The following is an 11,420-nucleotide window of genomic DNA, read 5'->3' on the forward strand; positions in this document are numbered from 1 at the left end:
AAATCTTGACGTGTACTTGAGCATTTGGAATACCGAAATATACCAATAGCGTGTTTGACTCTTTAAGGATATCAAACGTATGATGAAACGAGAAAAATAGGCGGCTCTGATCCAATTAAGTTAGTTCCCTTGGATGAGGGGGGCACACCGGTAAATAGTCCTAAACCCACCCGCCGAGCTCATGAATAAAAGTTATACCCTCAAAGTATTCTACATTAGAGAGTTCAATCTGAGAGCTATAAAATTGGGGAATTGAAGTGATCCTCTTGCCCGGACTTGGAGCTTCCAATTCTGAGCATATTTGACACATGGGCTCGAAGGTGTCGCTATTTTGCCATGTTGTGGATGGAGGGATCGTTTTTCACGATGGTTACTTGTCCGCTTTGGGGAAAATACGGTTCGTCTTCTTTGGGTGAGGACTTCTCGAAAAATCAATGGTCAACCCACCAGATAATGAAAAAAAAATGAAAGATGACATATTGATCATCATTTTTCTGTGCAGCTTAAATACCTGTGAGAGTTGTGAGTAATTTTAAAAGAATTTTGAAGTATAGACATTTAGCACCGGTGTCTATGGGAATTTTAATACAGTGGTGCATCCTGAGAGGAGTGAGCCACTGAAAGGGCGCCCTCTGTAGTCTCACCATACGCCTCAAGACATAAATAATCATCACAACGTCTGCATAATATGAACACTATACTTATTGGACTGGACTTGGCTGTACGCAGATTGGCCTTTTTCCGCCAACACCGTGAATCCCCCCCCACCCCACCCCACCTTCAAAAACACGTGCTCTTGATGGAAGACGCTACCTGAAAAAAAGATTACAAATAGGCCTAAATAAACAATACAACATAAACAATAAAAACAAAAAGGCATTAAACAAAATAAGGAATAATAAACAATTTTTTTAAAACCCACAGCACAATACGGAGCCCATAAAGGGACTTTCAATAAATATATTTTTTTTTATCTCCTGCGCACGAGATATCTCGTGAATCATTTCGTGCGCACATTCACGAGATAATAATTTCGTGCGCACGATATATATCGTGCGCACGAAATAATTGTTTCGCGCTCGCGAAATAAAACAAAACATTGAATGTCCCTTTAGGGGCTCCGTAGCAAAGAAACCTTTGGGAAACAAATGTGGCGGATAATTGCTTCACTGTACAGGCGCATTCATTGTCAACCAGTCCGGTCAATTATTGGTCAGTGGCCAGCACGATATCATGCGGGAATAAATATTTACAGTGAAAACTGCATTGCCATGAAGATAATGGCAACGGTAGTGATGATGTTGACGGTCACTGATCCAGCTCCGTTGCACGGTGGAGCTGTAGGAGCTTTAACAGGTGTTATAGGTCCACCGTTACACAGGTCCCCAGTGCAGCAGCAGTTTGTACTAGACCCCCGGCCAATGATGCCGGTGGCGCAACCATCTATCTCGAAACAGTAGTCAGTCGGGAAACAACCCCTTCCCACCACATTCAGATCACCAAGGGTTGTCAAAGATTTCTGTATAAAGCAGGAATATTTTTGTCAAGCCAATATTTTCCATTATAACACTACCACAACACAAGTACGTTGTGCCGATGTAGTCAACGTGCGAGTACGGTGAACAGCTCAATTTGTTCAACACGATAGAAGTCGTGAGTGACGTCACTTTGAGGCCACCGGGTTGTTTTTGTTTTGCTTTTTTGGGGGGCAATTGTGCGCCCCCGCCCAAATATAGGTACGCCACCGGAGCCGGCCCCAGTAAGTTTGGTGGTCCATTGGGGAGAGCCTTCACTAGTAGGCTTAAGCAAGTGGTTGTGGGTTCGAGTCCCGGGCTGGTTCATTTTTGGCGCGAAAGCGAACGCGATTGCGAATTTGTGATGTCACGGCGCAAATTGTGACAAATTTGCGTTCGCTTTCGCACCGAGTATATGAAATGGCTTAACTCCGGCGAATTTCGCATTTCACTGAAGTATGAACCGACCCTTTAACCGAGAGTTTTGTCTCGCAAGCCCTGGGGCGACACTGAGGGTAGACAATGTTTATAAAACATTTCGTCGGTCGAAGGGCAAAAATTAAAACCAATATTTTATTATGATGGGAGGGATTTTAACTAGATATCCTCGTCTTTCAAGGTTTTCGAAGAAAACCAAGGACACATCATTGACATCAACCTGCCTTACAATATTGATTGGTTTGAGCTACTATCAACTTTAAGAGCTACACTCACAAAGCAAGAATAATCCGTATCAGTTCCGCAGGTGAAGTTCCGAACGCGAGGATCTGACGCGTTGAACGGATCACTGCAGCCTTTGTCGTCAAGAAAAGGAGAACCAGTCCCTGTGGCACAGGTGTAGGAGTAACACTGTAGACCTACGATACCAGCTGTGGTCCAAAACAAACCGAAGAATTCCCGTCACATGAAAAACGAAATGACTTGATTCATGATGTGGTTCGGTCATTTGAGTCCCACTTTGTGTACGTGTTTTATCGACCAGTATAACATACACAATTTCAACAATAATAGTCGAGACACTGATTGCTATTTTAATGAAACATGAAACTGCTAATTCTTAAAACCTTGTTGGATTTGCAGTCGTTATACAAAACTCACGCTGATTGCGTGAGCTTGTCTGGTTATTCCTTGCACTCAGCTAACCCCAAATGTCATATCTGGATTGCCGACTTTTTTTTATATATAAGCTGACTTCTTGTAAAGAGTGCACGTCCAAGTTGTAACGAGTATTTCTTTAACCAGTTTCTAGCATTCATTCCTAGGCTGGCGTAAGTTTGTCGAAACTTTGAGTTAGATTTTCCATTTTAGTGCCTGCAAATTAGTGTCAACTTTATACTAGGGTCCATGCACGCAATTGTGCTTTAAGAATATACATACTGAAATAACAAGACATTTACCGATAGAGGTCAGAAGGATGGCGGCTACGAGGAGCTTCATGATGGATCACAGGTAGACTTGCACACGGCTAGACACAGCAGTAAACCTGCATGGTACCAACGAGCATGAATATGGGAGAGCAGAAGTCAGAGCCATTTGTTAACTACAATGTATGTAAAAAACCTAGTGGTAACCCTTACAAATATGTCCCATCACTGCCGCTGGAACAAACTTTTGTGCTGCTTTCTTACATTTAGTAAATTCCGTCGTGTATGTTTTGTTTTATTTTCCGAACCCTTACGACGTGGGGCCACAGGGCCAGGGGCCCGCTTTAAGGCCCCGGAAAATGTTGGATTCTGGATGCACTGTGATGATATATACTGGTGGTATACTGAAACTTATAAAACCCGAAAGGATGTTATTTTGGTTTAAGTTAAAACAAAATTGGTTCCACTGGAAACGGATGAATTTCTGTTCATAAAAATATTCACATAGTTCTAACTCACCAAACGATGTGGCTCTCGATATATTTGCAGTGTTATTTGTTTGTTACAGGGAATGGCAAGTATTATACAAATAATGAATGTTTGTGAGTGCAATGGTAAGAATAATTTCATAGGTGACAGAGGAAATGTTCCATTCCACGAGGCGAAGCCGAGTGGAATGGAACATTTCATCTGTCACCGAATGAAATTATTCTTTCTATTGCACGAACGTGAAACATTCATTATTTGTTTTATATAACACCTGAATAAATCCTCGTCATCTGATTGGTTGACTTTTAATAGCCAATTTATTCAAGTTAAAAATTGTTTACAAGTTTGACAAGATCAGAGTTATCATATTTAATTTATGCAAACTGTTCAACAGGTTGAGAACTATCATATTCAATTTATCTCAATTTAAAACTTTTCCATAAGTTTAGAACTTAAACAGTTCAATATGTCCAGAACTTTTATTGCCAATTTAAACACCACAGCGCCACCTTCGGCAACATGTGCAGTGACAGTGCAATGGTACTTCTAATCACAGTGCAATAGTACTTCCATTGCACTGTGCGCTGCGCGCCACGCGCGCGCCGTGCATTGGTACGAATAATTCAATGACGTGTGATCAACGATCCACCAATCAGATGACGGGGATTTATTCAGGTGTTGTATAAAAAAAGACTAAAAGACCAAATGCATCTTTATGTTTATGATCGGTAGATGGCAAGTTTGGGGATATAGGCAAGGATTTATCGGTCTACTGAGTTTTTATGAGGAAAAACTTGCAGAGGGTAAAACATGAATAGTTTTTTTTATAACACCTCACCCACAGATTCTGTGTCTTGATTGGCCGAGAGCGAGTCACATGTTACTTTCTAATTTTGCTATCTTTCTGTGCACGGCCAAAAGTACTATACCCGTAAGCAACCAAAGTACTATACCATTAGCAACCAAAGTACTATTTCCACGGCGCAGTATTTGTGTGCAAATGGATGCTGGTGTGCGCGTTGCGCGTTGCGCGTATTGTTCCAAAGAGAGCGCGCCGCAGACTTGGGTTCAAACATTTCGTGAAGGGGTAGTTTGGAAGAGAGAAATACATTTCCCACCAATTTTGTATTGAAATTGAAGTTTATTTCAACTGTGTTCAGATTTAGATAACTCAAAATATTAAAATCAAGCAGAATCTGTGGGTGAAGTGTTATAAAACAAATATTGAATGCTTTATCTCGTGGTGAAGTAAAACTAGCCTCCCTCGGTGATCCATGGACCATTCTATTTTCCCTCGGCTTCGCCTCGGGAAAATAGAATGTCCATGGATCACCTCGGGAGGCTAGTTTTACTACACCACTCGAAGCATTCAATATTTGTATACTATTAAAACGAAACTATCATCGTGTTCCCATGGTGTCCAGAATAGCCCCTTAACAATTGGTGTTCAAAGGCTGTCTTTTAAATCCCCATGGTGTCTTCATGGTGTCCATAAAATGCCTAAGGTGTTCCCATGGTGTTCATATTGAACATCCCCGGCCCCATAGTGTTCCCACGGTGTCCATAGAATCCCCATGGTGTTTCCATGGTGTCCATAAATGTAATCCCCATGGTGTAATATAATACTTGTCCGGTAAAAAGAAAGAAAGACGGAAAGACGTGAAGAAAGGAAGGAAGAAGATGAACTAGAAGTTTGTGTGTTGTCTTTGTTACAAACGAAGTGTGATGGGGCGCTGAACTATTTTGTTCAGCGCTAAGGCGCTTTTGTGTCTAGGAATTAAAAATGTTGCCCAAGGCAACGTCTACCTTGCACTTCACACACAAAAATGAACACGGTAATCAATCACCCGGCCTTGACATTTCAAGCCTCGTGTTCGACAGGTGCATGAGAGACAACAGAGAAGGGAAAAAACACCCGATTACAACGATCTTTGTCGCCAGTGTGCTGAAAAGTCCAAAACTTCAGAAAATAGACTTCATCGCCAATCACCGTACTCTTGTTTCCCTATAAACACCATCACTATCGGAATGGTGGTCAGCTTTTGTTACAAGCGATCTGATTGGACAGAAATGTGTCAATCCATATTTGACCCAAATTTCCAAAGAGCAACCACTATGAACTTTACTGTAATCCATCAGTATCATCTATCGACAATTGTTCATTTGATTTCGGTCTGGCACGCAATCAGAATCGGAACTTTCGAATTGGATGAAACAGGTCACGTGATTACGGTTCAACAATGGAATTGGAGTATGCCCATATTTTTTAAAGTAGAAAAAGCCAACATTCCATTGCAAAAAAAAGCGCCTGAAAGTTCACCCCTATTAAATATTGTGAGAACGATGGCTACGACGCTGGTTGGTATAGGCAAAGAACCTCGCTGGGTTTGTGTCGGTTGGTTGCGTTATTTCAATTATACGATAGAAACCGATGAAAAAGGAATTGAAAAAAAGTTGAATATAAGCGAACAGTTTGAATAGTTATTGTACTAAGCAAACAAACGCCACATGCAGGTGTCGCCGGCGTGATGTAGAAAATATCCGTGCTTCCAAAACGTGTTTTTTGGTCATTGGCCGCTTGTAATTTTAATGTTAGATTCAAGGCACAACTTTGAAAATTACTGGAACATTTTCTCTGTCAGTCCCGATTTCTCGAGCGTAAACACCGGGGATATTTTAACCGCCAGCGAAGGGCAAAAGGTAAAGCTTGCTTTTCTGATAGCAGAAAAGCAGAAAAGTAGAACAATGCATTGAAAAAAAAAACGTTCAATTTGCTTTTCTGCTATTCTGTTAGCAGTAAAGCAGCTGTCCACTTCCGAACCTCCATAAGTCGAGATTTAAAACACGATATAAGTTTCCTGTCTCACTTATTGAGGACGAATGTTCACCTTGTTTCGGGAGAATAACAATTTCTTTGCAGACTGTAAATACTTAGTGGATATGTCAGTACTCAACATGCAGGTGAAGTTTCAGCTCATGTATAAGTTCCCCAAAGCGAAGGGTAGAACACTCTTACCGAATTTCTATTTAAATAATTTCCATTAAAAAATGTCAATAGGTGTATTATTTTGTGTATGTTAAATACGAGCGGGTATTTTGTTCCATAGTTTTGGAGCTGCTGATACCGGGGGGGGGGGGGTGCCGCATATTTTACAGAAAAGCCTCTGTTTACGAGGGTGTTTTTTTTGTATTTCTTTTCCTTTTTTGCGGGTTTGCATTTCTATTAGGCTTTCTAAACACACACAGGAAGTATACACAGATGTTTTCCTTACAAGCACAAAATCTAAGTTTAGGGCATAATAGATGATTTGTACAGCAGGCAACATAACAAAGCACACTTTCACTTGTGGTTGCTTAGGCCAAAAAAAAGTCTCCGGTTTCTGGTATGGAGCTTGCCCAAAAAGTGGTGCGGCGACGCGGCTTTTTTTTTTTTTACCTGTTTTTTTGCTTTAAATGTCGGCTGATGACTGCAAATGGTGCCCGACTAAACTTAGTACAAACATATGGGAGTCCAGAGAGGCCACATAAAGCTTATTCTCGATCATAACCACATCTAAAACACGTTAAAATTGTGCAGCAGCAGGATTCAAGTCAAACCATTGAGTTTGGCGGTTTTGAGACATCATCTTTCATTGAAAAAAAAACAACTTTTCCATTTTGCCGACGCGCATGGCTACGGCGACGCGCGCGCATACCAGAAACCGGAGACTTTTTTTTTGGCCTTAGTACATTCGATCTATTTTGTTTTGCCCTTTCCGGTCTTATTTCGCTGTTTACAACCAACGTATTAGAATGTGAGCGAAACAAAAACAAAAATTCACAAAACTTTCGATTTTTCGGTTATTACTCAGAATCATGACCTTCTACTAACTAGCGCAGACTTTTAACTCAACCACTTCCTGGATCGGCTGACTGATTCAAATTGAAACGCTATGTACAGGGAGTACCGCAACCAATCCCCGTTTATAGGCGCATGGTTGCATCCCATCCCATCATACATACCATTATCATGTTGCGGCCATCTTATATTTTTCCCATTCAAGTCAACGCAACTAAAGCGAGGCTGGAAGGACAAATAGGCTGCTTCCTTTTCGCACAACTAAACATTATCATTCAGTACTGTTACTGGATACAGGGAACATGACTGAAATGGTGGCAGTATGATAAAGGTCTATAGTTATTAATCTTGTAGGTTTTTTTTTCCTGGCATAGTACAGGTAGTGGGATAGGGGTAATGGTTCCGGTGGCGCCTGTCATAGTGATGCATTCGACAGGGCTGATCGCAACATCCTCCACCTTCTTCAATCTACTTGTCAGTTGTCCATTTAAATCGTGCTCAAATACAATTTCCAAGCATGTTAAAATGACTGAATATTTAAATTCATGCCTTGTATGTACGTCTAGATTGCTAGCTGTCGGCAGCTGATGTGGCATCGATCTTAAATTTGAAATTAAAAAAAAGGTTCGGAGTTGGGGAGGAGAGGGCTTTTACACCAATACATTTTTTTTGCATAGTAACCAATGAGCTAACAATGTTTCCATTCTCCCAAAATTATGCCTGGTCGTCTCTCGTTAGGAGGGGGCAGCTGTGGGCTAGCCTCCAAAGAAAATTCCGTAACCAATATTGAAAAAACATTTGCCGTCAGACGCTGTCCCTCTAGCCTTTTTGAGTGCGTTGCTGGATTCGATCGGGGGGGGGGGGGTAATAATAAGCAAGAGCACCAGCTCAAATTATGACAGCAATTGACGACAATTCTATAGTTTCTTCTCAGTAAAATGACACTCCATAAAATACATGTTAAAGGAATATAAACAAAATAAAACGTAAACAATACTGGCTCGATCCATTAGATTTTTCTTACATTAAGTTAAATGTGTACTTACCGACTGGTTGCAGAATCATACGAAAAATGTATACATGTACCGGTAAGCTCGCCTGTTCGGTAGTTTAAAAACTTGAACATGTCACAGCCAACACGGTTTGGGTTAACTATCCAGCATGCATCGGCAAACTTGGACACTACGCATGCGTGTGTTCAGGGCTTAATGAATATGTATAATGATATCTTTTGTTAAAGCAAATATCCCTAAATGTATAATCGATATGTTAATTCCGTATCGTTCAATGAGCGGTTTCAGTCAGCAAATTGCGTGTCATACTACGGAAGCGTATTGCTGCCAACCAAAAAAACCCAAAAAACAACAACAACAACCTAGAAAAGCTTAGTATCTTGTTAAAACGACTTACTATCTCGTTTAAACGTAATATTTAGGTTTTGATATTGTTTACTTACCACATTTTAAGGGTTTGGATAACAGGATATTATCAGGATGTCTTTTATTTAGGGAGAAATTGTTGAAAACCAAAATTATTTGCAAAATTTCGTGAGAATTTGTTTCAGAAACAAAACACGGCATGTTCCAGACGAAATGGCTCCTTGTCTATCATATACACTCGTATCTAATCTCACAAAATACATGTCAGCATGCTTCCAATTCGTCTTGAAACTAACATTTTGGAGGCTGAATCAGTACTGAAATACTCAATTTTTATCATCTATAAATTATACTCATATTATCTCTGAAAATAAGAAGCTCCTTCAGTTCTGTACAAGCCTTAAATGCCTCCATTTTTTGTTTATGTGGAAAAGGGTCTCAACAACACCAACATCCCCCCCCCCCCCGTCAAGAAAAACATGTTTTAAAAATCTTGTTCGCAAACAGCGTTCGTGCGCAGGTTCGTGATTTTCGAAAGTTCCGTTCAAAAATTTCGAAACTTTCCGTTTGCGTCAATTTCACATGTCAAGTAAGCCTGAACGTTCTTTGTATTTACTTTACAACTTGAAGGGAGACGATGTCATGGAATATGCACATTTTGAAAGCATTTTTTTTTAAATTTTGAGGAATTCAAAACAACTGCACAAAGGATACAAAAGGGGAACCGAAACTTGATGCTGGATGACAAGTCAGCTTGAAATGCTGGACAAAAAGTACCGATATCGACAGCTTTAGTAAACACTCTTTTGTGATCTGTCCCCTAGTCGGCAAAATGTTGAGCTTGGTAATCAGGGACGTTAGTTCCCCCCCCCCCCCACAAAAACAAATCACATTTGGAGGCTGAATCAGAACTGTTCCATGACATCGTCTCCCTTCAAGTTATAGTTCTATTAACCCTCCGAGCAGCGAAGCGGTTATAAAATTCTCCACATTTTCTAAATATGGGCATAATCCTTTTTTCAATGGGCCAATTAGGCCAAGCTTCCATCTAATCCTCACCCCTACTATACACCACAAGCCTGTAGACTCCCACTGGCCAGACCCTAGCCACTCCGGAGTAAGGAGTGTTGAAAGACAGAAGCCAAGATGGCGGCTCATGCCTTTGTGCAGTAATTTGAGAAAATGGTGGCCAAACCGCCGATCTCTTTGTGTCAACCCCTCGTGCCGCCCATAGCTCAGAGAGGTTGTAAACAATCCCTGACGATGTGAATGACCTATATCTTGTGCATGTACAGGCATGCGGGGGTTATTGACCTAGAAACACATGTGGCGATAAAATTCTCCACGTGGCCACTCCGTGTGATTTTTTTTTGCTAAGTTGCTCGCAGGGTTAATCGAGAATAAGTATTAATACCCTTATTAGAATATTATTCAGATTTGATAAGGGAGCGGTACTGCTCACGAAATTCGCGTCACCTGAACTATTTCGGACTTAAGCTATTATTGCACCGGGTGTTAAACGCTTGCCCATTAGGGTTAGGGTTATAAGGTTTGTGTTCGGGTTAAAAGCTATACGTGCTGGTACGGGCTATGAGAATTGAGAGGAAATTTCGTACATTCCACAGTCGCGCTGACATAGTTGACGTTTGAAACAGGAGTGACGAACACGCGCAAGATGTTGAAACCAAAAGAGTTACCGAATGGTCGTGATTTTCGATGTGGCTCTAGTCAGCAGAAAATTAAATGCTTGAATTTGCCCTGTCTGAATCTGAGGTCTTTTACGATCGTTTTGATTCACTTCTGATATTTGTTGGCTTGGCGTGAGTCTGGATAGCTACATGATTGCAAATTTGTTTTAAAATCATGATCGTGACCTTGATCGGCAGCAGCTCTTTTGACCCAACCGTCTATTTCGGCAGCGACCGGAAACCTGAAATAATGTGGCCAATACTTTCGGTATGAATAAATATATCTTTGTTTGGAAAAGTTATTTTCTTCTCACCATGGCCTGAATCATTTGGAATTGCATACTGAGGTTTCAAATGTATTGTGAAGTAAAAAGGAGGGGCGTTCTAGGGGGGGGGGTGGCAGCTTACGCGACAAATAATGGGAGGCACGCATAAAATGTGGAACACCTTTTGTTGAAATGTAGTTATGTGGTTAATCTTGTGACGAAAGGATCGAAGTGTCAAAAATTCACAATATTCACACCCGTTCAGTGCACACTGAAGTTATTGGGACGAACAACACAGGCACCATTCATCTCCAAATTCCTCTCAATTGTTAGAATTTATTTCTGTTTTGTTTTTGGCGGTTTTTTTCGGTATATTTCACCCATAGAGTCATATGATTTAACACACAATTGCAGGGTGGGGGCGCTATCGCAAGCGGACCATTGTGGCCATATAAAATATATATCGCAATTATGCGTGGTTGCGTCAGAATATTAAGCTGCAGGTTATGGCTTGCTACTATACACACGTACCAACAGACACAGAGCCACTTCCCCACATACATGTGTGTCTTGCCGGCGGTAGGTAGCCAAATAATTCGGAAGTGGCTAGGACATAACCTATGTGGTAGTCGAAAGAGGGCGCTTCGTCAGTGCACGGCAGCAAAGGTCCCATGTGGGAACGTATATGTGTACGTGAACTATATACACCCCGAGGACAGACAGACAGACAAAGGGAGAACAACAGATTCTTTGTTGTCCTCGAGAGTTCATCTTTTGTTGAAATCGGTCCTCGGTCGTGCGTTTGTGTGCTTAGTCTATGGGAGAGTGTTATATTACAGGGACAAAGGAAAAGACAAAGCATTGTCCTCGAGAGTATAGTAA

Source organism: Patiria miniata, unplaced genomic scaffold, assembly GCF_015706575.1.
Source record: "Patiria miniata isolate m_02_andy unplaced genomic scaffold, ASM1570657v1 HiC_scaffold_4, whole genome shotgun sequence".
Classification (NCBI taxonomy): Eukaryota; Metazoa; Echinodermata; class Asteroidea; order Valvatida; family Asterinidae; genus Patiria; species Patiria miniata.